The sequence below is a fragment of the Schistocerca cancellata genome, chromosome 1, assembly GCF_023864275.1.
Source record: "Schistocerca cancellata isolate TAMUIC-IGC-003103 chromosome 1, iqSchCanc2.1, whole genome shotgun sequence".
Classification (NCBI taxonomy): Eukaryota; Metazoa; Arthropoda; class Insecta; order Orthoptera; family Acrididae; genus Schistocerca; species Schistocerca cancellata.
Genome location: NC_064626.1, coordinates 325837675 through 325850118, shown reverse-complemented (window position 1 = coordinate 325850118; position 12444 = coordinate 325837675).

The window sequence follows — 12444 nt, the reverse complement described above, 5'->3', positions numbered from 1 at the left end:
TACAGAGCGTCTCTTCAAGTCTCTATTCTTAACGAACACCGTAGCATAGTTGCGCTATGCCGCAGGCGTGTTCAGAACATGTAAACAAATCACTTCGAATTAGTTCATGTCTGCAGACAGGCAACTCATTGAACGGATCTCGAAAGTCGGCCGCTGTCACACCTTCCCAGAAATTCATACCAGTGACGTCAATGAATTTCACGCACGTATTGAAGTTTGTCGTATGTCAAATGGTACCCATGATGTGCACCTTTAACATAACTTAAAACTTAGATAGATTTCTTGTCCACTGAGGTGTACCTGTTGTCTCTATATCTTGCACAGCCATCCCCTTAAACCCCAGAGGCAGTTCTGAATGACCCTGTATAACTGAATGATAACTTTTACTAACTCTCGTGCAAGCAATAGCTTTATTATAAGAACACATTTAAAAGAAAAAAAGTTCTGTCTGTCTCTCTCTCTCTCTCTCTCTCTCTCTCTCTCACACACACACACACACACATACTCGCAGAGAGGAAAATATGGACTAGCGAATGCACTGCACCACAACATTGACTTCGCAGCTGAATAGTAGGCTACAGCGTGCATGTTGCTTTCCATATCGGGGTGCATCAGATTAACGATTTGTGGGTACCAGTCACCAACAGTTGTCTGTCCTCGTAGAAGACAAAGCAGTTGTTTAGTGTTTAAAGTGTTTCAACGGAGAATAATGCTCGAATGACGTCGCTGTGATGTTTGTCAATTAGGAGCGGTATAGCTGAGTCATGGGTGGACTAACCTTCTGCGGTAACAACCTCTGTTGCCGTAAGGTGTGACAATGCGAGCACGGTTTAGGTTTGAAATGAAACTCTGTGACACACGTTGGTGTACTCGAGTCTCATTCGTATTGTTCCGTCCCTGACTGAAGAAAATGTCCTGTCTGATGATCTGCGCTAAGAGTGCAGGTTAGTTGGCAGTATGTACGCGAGGCAATTTCCAGTGATCGAAGGCGTGTTCGGATTAACAAAAGCCAACCTCGTACCCACCAACGGAAGTTCAAGAGCCCACCGCTACATGAACAACGGCGAAAAGGGAGAGAAAGAGTACTCGTAAGCTTTCGCAGGAATATATTTCGGCAGTAGTTCTCGCTCTGTCCACATCGACCGCGAAGTTGGACAGGTCCTGACACAGGACGGTTTACGTTTGTTTCATTTATTTACATTTAATTTCCATTTAATTTTTTGTCCTACTACAGACAGCACGAATTTATCACACTGTTTTTCTCTGTCTTTTATGGTTACTGTTCCCATTTTCTGTTCCTACTGTCTTCATTTTGTAAATAGACAAGGCATTTTCGGAAAAGAAGGACCCTTAGATTATAAAGATATGTTCTAGAGAAAAAGCTGAAATTGGCATTTTTTGTTTCCTAGCAACTTACGTCAGTGTTCCTAGTAATCACTTCTAAGCCATTGTTTCACGTGTAGGAAGAGGTAATATTCGTTGGCGTGTGGTACGAATCATAGGATGGTTGGCTGAAAAGTTTCCAGGAGAAATGTATTTCATCTTTGGTATGGGCAACACGGTACAGATGCGGGTATTCATATTCTACTTCAGTACCTGGGCTTTCTCTGTCCAATGCGTAAATAGCCAAGTGTCCGACAAGAGGGAATTCATCGACATAGTTCTGCTCGTTGAACGAGTGCATCGGTGTGGAAAGCGGAGCTGCGAGTCTGCTCTCCCCATGATCTTTTATAGGGCCACTTGTTAAGCCTCACCACAGGTGTCCAACCTTGCTAATCTGATTACTGCAGAAATATGAGCTACACACAATTCCTGATGAATGTGAGCAGCTGTAGAACTTTTATACATAATAATCCAATTACAGATGTCATTTCGCAACTGCGGTGAGCAACGATTTCGAAGCTATGTGTCTTTGCCTTCATTTTGCAGTGAACACATATTGTGTTGTGGGACGATCACTCTGTTGTAGAAATAATTCAGAAGCCAAGATCGCTCAAATACTGTTTACTGGATGACCGGTTTCAACACACTAAAGGTGCCATCTTCGGATCTGTGAAGATATAACATGACAGATTTGTGGGAAGGCTTACATGAGTTACACTATATACATTACTATTAGTACAGTACCACATACCCTGCAATGTCATGTGAATTTCTAAGGGGACTAAAGTGACACACAATATTATTAGCGCAACGCAATCTGACTTTCAAAAATCCCTGCAAAAGAATGGCCCTGACTAACATTAACCTATACTTTGCATAAATCACTAACCTCACCAAAAATCTTCGTTACTCGAACTACTGCAATACAGCGAGCGCCACTACTGCCAGCTAAATAAAATATTCAAACTACGGAAGGCACTAACTACTGATAGGCATAGTTAGCAAATGAAAGATTTTGATAGAGAATAAACAATGCATTTGCCTCAATAGTGTTCAAAAGTCATAATATATATATATAGCAGTTCATGACATCCAGTCTTACAAATTTCAAAACTCTGCCATCTCTCTCCCCACATCCACCACTGCTGGCGGCTCACCTCCAACTGCGCAACGCTAAGCGCTGTTCACATCCAACTGCCCAACACTACAATGGCAGACAACAATGCAAGCAAGCCACAGACTGCACACAGCACAGCCAGTGATTTTTAATACAGAGCGCTATGTGGCGTTACCAATAAGAAAACCTAAACAGCCTACTTACAACCTGAATATAGCTTAACATGGCCGGCCGGAGTGGTCGAGCGGTTCTAGGCGCTACAGTCCGGAACCGCGCGACCGCTACGGTCGCAGATTCGAATCCTGCCTCGTGCATGGATGTGTGTGCTGTCCTTAGGTTAGTTAGGTTTAAGTAGTTCTAAGTTATAGGGACTGATGATACCAGAAGTTAAGTCCCATAGTGCTCAGAGCCATTTTCAGCTTAACATGTATAAATCATTTGGATATAACGCTACATGAGGCAGACCAGTTGATATAAATTCAGTATCGCAGAAATAAAAATTAAAAAATTAATTATTTAATCTGCCTCATGTATCGTTATATCCAAATGATTTATACACGTTAATCTACATTCAGGTATGTGGTACTGTACTAATAGTAATGTATATAGTGTAACTCATGTAAGCACTCCCTCACACCTGTCATCTTATATCTTCACAGATACGATCATGGTACCTTTAGTGTGTTGAAACCGGTCATCTAGGAAACAGTATTCAAGCGATCTTGGCTTTTGAATTATTTCTTTGCCTTCAGTCACAGTCACACGACTTGTCTTGACCAGCACTTGTAAGGTGACGAACAGCGGATGTGCTTTGGCCTTCCTTGAACGAACTGCCCTGGCGCCGAGTTGGCGGGACGAAGTCCGGAGGGCGCCAGAGGGACACATACCTGAGATACCATACTGAAGTGCCTGTGTTGGTACAAAGTACTATACAATGCTCTTTCGGACATGCATACATGTCCAAAGGAATACTGCTTCGTTCTTCGTAGCAACACAGGCACTGCAGTATTGTATTTATCCGCCGATGTCGGGCAGCGACTTTCAATTACAATGTCCTCTCCTGTACGAGAATTATATAACGTGTGTACGAGTACTGGTTTTGAGGCAGGAAAGATGACATATGGAAGTTTGGGTCTTGCCGTAGGTCGAGGACACACAGCTTCAGCGGTGCAGCGTTTCGGACGGTGGACGTCCCTGCCGCACGAGAGCGTGAGAGGTGTTTTCGTTGTGTAGCGGTGTGTCACGGTGGTACGTAGAACGAATCGTGGCATTGTCTTTCAAAGAAAAGAGACACAGATATTGAGTTTTCTTAACGAATATACTCGACAGACGTCTTACGAGATAGAGCGTTATTTACGGGACGAGGTAAAAGCCGAACCTCACGTTCTAGTGGGAATACACTTATCTATAGCAAGCAGCGTAGTCTATGTCAAACTCATCAATGAAGCGATATGTGACGAACTACTACTCCGACACCGATAACGACTTCCTTTCTGTTATTAGGATGGGAATGTGGGAGCGGTTACAGTTTAACACGCCGGCATGGGACTCCCGACAATCCGCGTTTTTGAGCTCCCATTCGAAGTGCGAGAAGAACTGGTGGCAGACACCTTTGCGTCCTTACACAACGGTTCTATCGCATGTGGCTGAAAAACGTGCGAGTTTAGAAAACATATCCCGTCCTCAGTGGCGTCAGACAAATACTTATCGAAACAAGAAAACATGTTGTCATACCTGTACATCGCCGTTTGTAGGGCGATTGTGATCTATGATGGACAACCACCAACATGCACAGGGAGTGGGAAGGAGGGACACGTATGTTCTGAGCGTACCCAACGAAGGTTGTTACAGCTGCCACGGGATGATGCACCACACACAGACACACACACACACACACACACACACACATACACACACACACCTCGCATCAGACGATGCTCCCCGTGACCTATGTCGCGGCATAACGCGATGACGTAGGCTGCACGGGAGAAACGTAACGGATCGCACATACAGAGGCCGATCGTGGCTATCCTATTGGAGCAAACGCGTTGGGCAGGACCGCCTGCAGCCCTCACAGGACACCCTTTCTTCTGTGCCGCTCGTGGCACCTTCGGATACCGCACTTACAGATGTCGATAATTCTGCGGTACACGATTCCAAAGTCATCCACGATAGTAAAGAGCCCGTTCTGACCTCTGATTCCGAGGTTCGGAAATGGAAACTGCGCCGTCTCACGGTGAAGAACAACTAACCACATCCAGCAGGCAACGCTGAGGCACTTCCGGATACCGAGCAGACGACCATGGAAACATAAGGATTGCGTAGCGCGGATGCAGGGGTGGACGGCGGGACGGCGACACGACCTTCCCATGACGATGCTCCAAACACAGCGGAGGAGTCCGATAAATGGCAACAGGATACTGGGAAGGCTTGGCGCCTACAATGCACGACAACGATGGGAGGCTGGGGCAGTCGTCACAAGACCGACCCCAGTGAGGAACAGATGATGCTGGAGGAGCTGCACTCACACACTCTCACGGTTTAAGACCGGAAGAATGCATATAGTAACGGCAGATCACACGAGGGGACGGCGGGGGACGGTAGAAAGCTATATAACAAGTTTATCGGATTGGGTCTGCTAACATAAACAGCACTGGGACGCCTGTAAATATCAAAATGCTGAGTGACATATTAGGGGTTGCAGACATAGACATAGCGCTGTTACAGGAAGTTCGGGTACTTCACTCCTCGGACTTTCAGTGCTGTAATATTTACTGTTCCCCTACTGACCAGAGAGGCGTTGACACTGAGATACTGCTGAAGGAATGGATACGTGCAGACTAAGTGGAGTATTTGCTGTCTCCGTAGGTGGAGTACGTTTGATCACTATATACCGGGTGATCAAAAAAAGTCAGTATAAATTTGAAAACTTAATAAACCACGGAATAATGTAGAGAGAGGTAAAAATTGACACACTTGCTTGGAATGGCTCTCAACACTATGGGACTTAACATCTGTGGTCATCAGTCCCGTCGAACTTAGAACTACTTAAACCTAACTAACCTAAGGACATCACACACATCCATGCCCGAGGCAGGATTCGAACCTGCGACCGTAGCGGTCACCCGATTCCAGACTGAAGCGCCTAGAACCGCACGGCCACACAGACCGGCCATGCTTGGAATGACATGGGGTTTTATTAGAACCAAAAGAAAAAAAGAAACAAAGTATTGCTAGACGTGGGAAAGATCTCTTGCGCGCGTCGTTTGGTGATGATCGTGTGCTCAGCCGCCACTTTCGTCATGGTTGACCTCCCAGGTCCCCAGACCTCAGTCCGCGCGATTATTGACTTTGGGATTACCTGAAGTCGCAAGTGTATCGTGATCGACAGACTTCTCTAGGGATGCTGAAAGACAACATCCGACGCCAATGCCTCACCATAGCTCCGGACATGCTTTACAGTGCTGTTCGCAACATTATTCCGCGACTACAGCTATTTCTGAGGAATGATGGTGGACATATTGAGCATTTCCTGTAAAGAACATCATCTTTGCTTTGTCTTACTTTGTTATGCTAATTATTGCTATTCTGATCAGATGAAGCGTCATCTGTCGGACATTGTTTGAACTTTAGAATTTTGTTTTGTTTCTAATAAAACCCCATGTCATTCCAAGCATGTGTGTCAATTTGTACCTCTCTATCTACATTATTCTGTGATTTATTCATGTTTCAAATTTATACTGACTTTTTCATCACCCGGTATATACGGGCCGTCAGGGTCTGATAATAGAAGAGAACGGGCAGATTTTTACGCCCATAAGGTTACACGGTTGTTCCGGGGACGATACTATACTTGCATAGCCGGTAGAGATTTTAATTGTTTGATCGACAGGAAGGACCAACATCCTAACTGTACCCCTAGCCAAGAACTTCGGGAGTTGGTGAACGGGAATTAGTCGATGCTTGGGACCTGAAGTACCTCAACAAACCGGGATATAGTTTTCATGTGAGCCACTCCGCTAGCCGTTTGGATCGAAGCACTGTTTCAAGGGAGTTAGTGATGCTGACGGTAGAAATGGCTCTGAGCACTATGGGACTTAACATCTATGATCATCAGTCCCCTAGAACTTAGAACTACTTAAACCTAACTAACCTAAGGGCATCACACAACACCCAGTCATCACGAGGCAGAGAAAATCCCTGACCCCGCCGACGGTAGAAGCAGAAACCTATCCGACCGTGTAAGCGTAGGCTTCCGCGGCCGTTGTCTTCTTCAATAAAATTCTTCAGGGTATCAGACCGCATCGTCACAATTTAAAATGCGCCAACGTTTCGGCCAGCGTTGCAGCTAGCCTTCATCAGGACCTTACGTTAACGTAAGGCCCTGATGAAGGCTAGCTGCAACGCTGGCCGAAACGTTGGCGCATTTTAAATTGTGACGATGCGGTCTGATACCCTGAAGAATTTTATTGAACTATCCGACCGTGTTTACAGACCATGAGGCATATATTTGTACGGTTATCCTTACCAGACAGCAGGTATGGAGACGAAGGGATAGTTGGAAGATGATCGTTCCCACATGCGTCATGCAGAATACCGACACATGGTGGCGGACACGTGACATGGCTGTCTCCGTCGAAGAAATTCTTATGGTTCTGTCCTACAGTGGTAGATCGAGTGCGCAAGCCAGCTTTACGAAGGACTTTAACAGATTATGGGAAGGAGGTTTCTCGATGGCAGCGCACGACCTCTGACTTTCACTTTACACCCCCCCCCCCCCCCCCCCCCGACGAGGAACTATTCGCTCAACCACCTACACCAGAACGCCAGACAGTCGTCCAACGAGTAAACGAGAAGTTGATATAACTTACGACGCTAAGGATGGCAAGTACGAAGATACGCGCGAGGTCGTAGCACTGCCTGGCCAACGAATTTCCCTCGATGCAGTACGTGGTAAAGGAAAGAAGACGAAGGACGTCAATTCACGCTGTCGATCTCGACGATCTCCGTTGTTTTTCAACACATTGTATACGAGCGAAGGGATGGTCCAGACGGAGCTGGGAACCGTCCTGGAAGAGACCTCAGACGCGACGCGTGCTAACGTGGAAGCGGACGTGTTATCAGAAATTGCGTGCCAGGAGCTGCAGGAAGCGATTATACGAGGTACCACCAACAATTCCCAGGCGCTGATGGATTCCAGCTGGAATTTTACCCTTCCTTTGGGACCAATACGACACCGATGTGTTTATGCATGTTTAATGAGCTGTTGAAGCAAGAAGTGTCGGTTCATGTAGAATTCACGTCCACGTGGCGGCAAACGAATATGTGATTATCGCCCCTGAGCTTCCTTAATAGTGACTGCAAGTTCTTTTTGCGCATATTGGGCAATCGTACCAAAACGTCTTTGGTGGATCGAATACATGCCCATCAGATGTCTCTTGGCGGTATCAGTAATATCCACACACCCCCCGTGGGAGGTTCGAGTCGTCCCTCGGACATGGGTGTGTGTGTGTGTGTTGTCCTTAGCAGGAGCTTACTACAAAAATATCCACACAGCCTTGGGAAACTATCGCGACTACATCCTTCTCGCGGTCGCATGCCGCCTCCGGGGGCACTGGTTGCTGTAGATTTCGATCATGCCGTTGAGCGGGTGGATCATGTGTAAGTCGCGGCGGTGATGAACAGGATGGGTGTCTCACCACTACTGACCACTGCAGTGATGCGGCTGTTGCACTGCCCTAGATTAGTGATGGGATCAACGGCGGGAGAACAGAATATTTTGAGATCTTAAGATCCGTCAGAAAGGGTTGTGCCTTGTCGTTCCTTCTGTATGCGATCACCTCAGAACTATGTGCCGCAGGGCTTTGCCGCCGACGTACTAGCATCTCCATGCGGCATCTGCCATCCAAATGTAGAGCATACGCTAATGAATATGTGTTCCTCGTCGGGAATGAGAGGCAGACTCGATCAGCAATGGGTTGGCTGCAGACGTATGGGACAGCAGCTGGCAGCAAGACCAACTACTGAAAATCACAATTCATGCATGTGGGGCGTGAACCAGAACCAGGAACGGAAGGACCCTTACCTGTGGTGCAAACCCCCGATTTTTTGGTATTGCCCATCATAAGTATTACGTTTCATAAGACGACAGGAACGGCTGCGGACAACTAACGACGGTTATTGCTCCGACTTCGCTCGTCAGTACGACTAAACGCACAGCGAGTGTCACTCGTCAACATTTACCTTGCTCCCATGATGTACCACCTAAAACACCTTCACCCCTTGACGCGCACGATGGCTCTGAGGATTCAGGCGGCTTTTGGGTACTATGTAACCTTGCGACAGCTTTTTAAGGTACAGTATAGCACTATGTACGTCTGGAGTACAGCATTGTATGGTAGTGAAACATGGACTGGGGAAAACGGGAACATAAGAGAATCGAAGCATTTGAGATGTGGTGCTATAGACGAATGTTGAAAATTAGGTGGACTGATAAGGTAAGGAATGAGGAGGTTGTACGCAGAATCGGAGAGGAATGGAATATGTGGAAAACACAGATAAGGAAAAGAGACAGGATGATAGGACATCTGCTAAGACATGAGGGAATGAGTTCCATGGTGCTAGAGGGAGCGGTAGAAGGCAAAAACTGTAGAGGAAGACAGAGATTGGAATACGTCAAGCAAATAATTGAGGACGTAGGTTGCAAGTGCTACTCTGAGATGAAGAGGTTAGCACAGGAAAGGAATTCGTGGCGGGCCGCATCAAACCAGTCAGTAGACTAATGACCAAAAAAAAAAAAAAAAAATAGCACTCTTGTCCTCCCAGAACAAGGAGGGTGCCTTGGTTTAGTTCAAAATGTTCAAATGTGTGTGAAATCTTATGGGACTTAACTGCCAAGGTCATAAATCCCTAACCTTACACACTACTTAACCTAAATTACCCGAAGGACAAACACACCCACACCCATGCCCGAGGGAGGACTCGAATCTCCGGCGGGACCAGCCGCACAGTCCATGACTGTAGCGCCTAAGACCGCTCGGCTAGTCCCACGCGGCCCTTGGTTTGGTCAACGTACACGAGAAGGCGCGTGCCATGTATATTAATACCATGCTCAAACGGTGGCGCAACAAGAAGTACTCCCTTACGGGGACGATCGTCGAAGAACAAGTACCAACATCGAAAATTCGCCGGTCAGTGTCTGACATATATCACCCCCGTTAAAGAATTTGCGCATGTTCATCGTTGAGCACCATTACGTTCGGGCGGAGTTACCGAAGCCGGCATCGAAGGGCGTGTGCCACTATCTTCTTCGACAGATAGCCGAAAACAAGGTGAAACAGAAACACCCTACAGTTAATTGGCAAGTGATGTGGTGCACGGTACACCACCCTCACGTACCTACAACAGTCAGGTCAACATGGTACATTGTAGTGAACCAGAAATACCAAATGAATGATAAAAAGTACACAATACATTTGGTGGATTCGCCCATGTGTCAGCCATGTGGCATGCTGGATACGGACGACCACCGGCTGGTCAGCGGCGAGGCGTTGGCTGACTGGACTCTAACAAGAAAAATCATAGCGTTCATGCGGCGCACTGCACATACAGCAACAGCTTCTGATATTGTATTTTTTCCAGAGGAAACGGATTTTTCGCGTCATACGACGAATGCTGTGGCGGGGATCACAGAAATGACGGCCCATTACACATATCGAGATACAAGTATGAACATACTGTATTATTGGCAATAGGTGCAAGACGGACATAGAAAAATGTAACGGCTACAAAAGTGCAAGGACTGGTATGCAAATTTCCTAGGAACGACTTTTGCGAACCCGGTAGATAGTTGGAGTGTGGCGCGTGCGCTAAGTTAAGTGATAAACTAAGGAAAATTACACGAATATGCGACCCTGGAAGAACTGACAGTTGCAAAGCTAGCAATGGAATGTTTTTTCAATTTTGTTTAAATATATACAAACACCTTTTTTTAATGTTGAAGGGTACCGGAGGTGGCCTCACTTTGACTTTGCTGTTATTTCAAAAATGATCGTATGGAATTTTTGGCCGGGAGGCCCCATGCGGAGAAGTTCGGCCGCCGTATTGCAAGTCCTTCTTAGTTGACGCCACTTCGGCGACTTGCGAGTCAATGACAATGAAATGATGTTGAAAGACACACAACACCCAATCATCACGAGGCAGAGAAAATCCCTAATCTCGCCGGGAATCGAACCCGAGACCCCGTGCGCGGGAAGCGAGAACGCTACCGCAAGACCACGAGCTGCGGACTGTTATCTCAAAATAGGATGCCAACGAGGATCCTTCAAGGAAAGTTATAATGTGTAATTACATACCATACTAACTGTGGTTTTGTGGATAATAAAGGTTTCTGTTTCCCCTGCCTTCCTTAAAATAAAAGTGGTCAGAGCATGTGCCTAAAAGAAAACAGCGAAACAAAGCAAAAAAAGGGCGGTTAAGACGACCGCTTGGTAAAAGTCCGGGTTTCAGTCTCCGTCTTATGCAGATGATGGTTGTTTGTACTCGCAACTGCGAATTCATTTCATCTTCACATCTACGGTGTTTTCCGCTAAAACTACCATTGTGGAAACTGCGAGGCATTCCATACACCCGTTACCCTCCCAAAGGATAAATTTTCAAACAGATCACGTAATCAAGTGATCAGACACTGATGCAAAAATGGTTCAAATAGCTCTGAGCACTATGGGACGTAACATCTGTGGTCATCAGTCCCCTAGAACTTAGAACTACTTAAACCTAACTAACCTAAGGACATCACACACACCAATGCCCGATGCAGGATTTGAACCTGCGGCCGCAGCGGTCACGCGGTTCCAGACTGAAGCGCCTAGAACCGCACGGCCAAAACAGCCGGCATCAGACACTGGTGAGAAATCCTCGCGTTCTTAACACAAAAGTCACAAGCACAGTGAGTGAGCTTATTTTAATAATTAAAAAAGGTCAAACACAGATGTTTAAGGAAGGAAGATGTACTTTAAATTAATGTAAATTAATGTAAATAATAGTTTTAATACAAGGGAAAGAGGCGTGACCTTGTGTGAGGGGGCTTTGGTACTAACATGTTGGCTGATGTGGAAACTGAATAGTTGGAGGTAGTAGGAAAATCAATCTACTGAAACACAGTAAGTCAGCTCTCTCTAAGATGAATTTTGAGACACGTTGGATGTTTGTTCCCCAGGAGCGGCACCACTCATACCAGCGAGTAGAACACGGCAAGTATCATTACCTGATTTCTCAGAAACATCACTCTGTGGAAGAAGTGTCAAAGTAACGAACTCGTGTGTCGGCTTAACCGTACATATCCGACTGTTTCTTAGAAAATGACAAAGTTTTTCGTGTTAATTTATGTGCCTTTTGGCGAGTAAACGATCCACCGGATGCGATGGCGCAATGGCTGGCGTCGTGGCCACACTCTTTTTCACACCTCTCCCACCTGTTCCAAACCCGATAATTATTTTGATTTTTGTTTGTCATTTATCTACCTACATCCGTAGAGGATTATTACACGAATGTTTTCTAATGTATAATGAAATAATGTTGTCCTTATTCATCTACTAATGTATGTCAGTTGCATGAATGAAAAAAGAAAAGAAAAAGCAATAAGTGGATGAAAAAATTGTTTTATATTGTTTTTGGTGAAATTTCTGTTGTGTATCTTGATTCACAATCAACTTCAAGCTCCAGTTTCCAGAAAAGTGGTCCGTTATACATTGTTCTTCAGCGAGACTATTGCCAACGCTTCAAATCTTGAGCAATGATAACAACTTGTCTTTCCTGAGTGAGATTCGTTGGAAGAAATGTTGCTGTGGCAAATCTGCTTTCGCGCGATGCTCGTGATGTTCTGAATTTCTATCTTTCGAACTTTTCTACCAACGGTATCATCTTTGAGAATGCGCCAGTCTTTC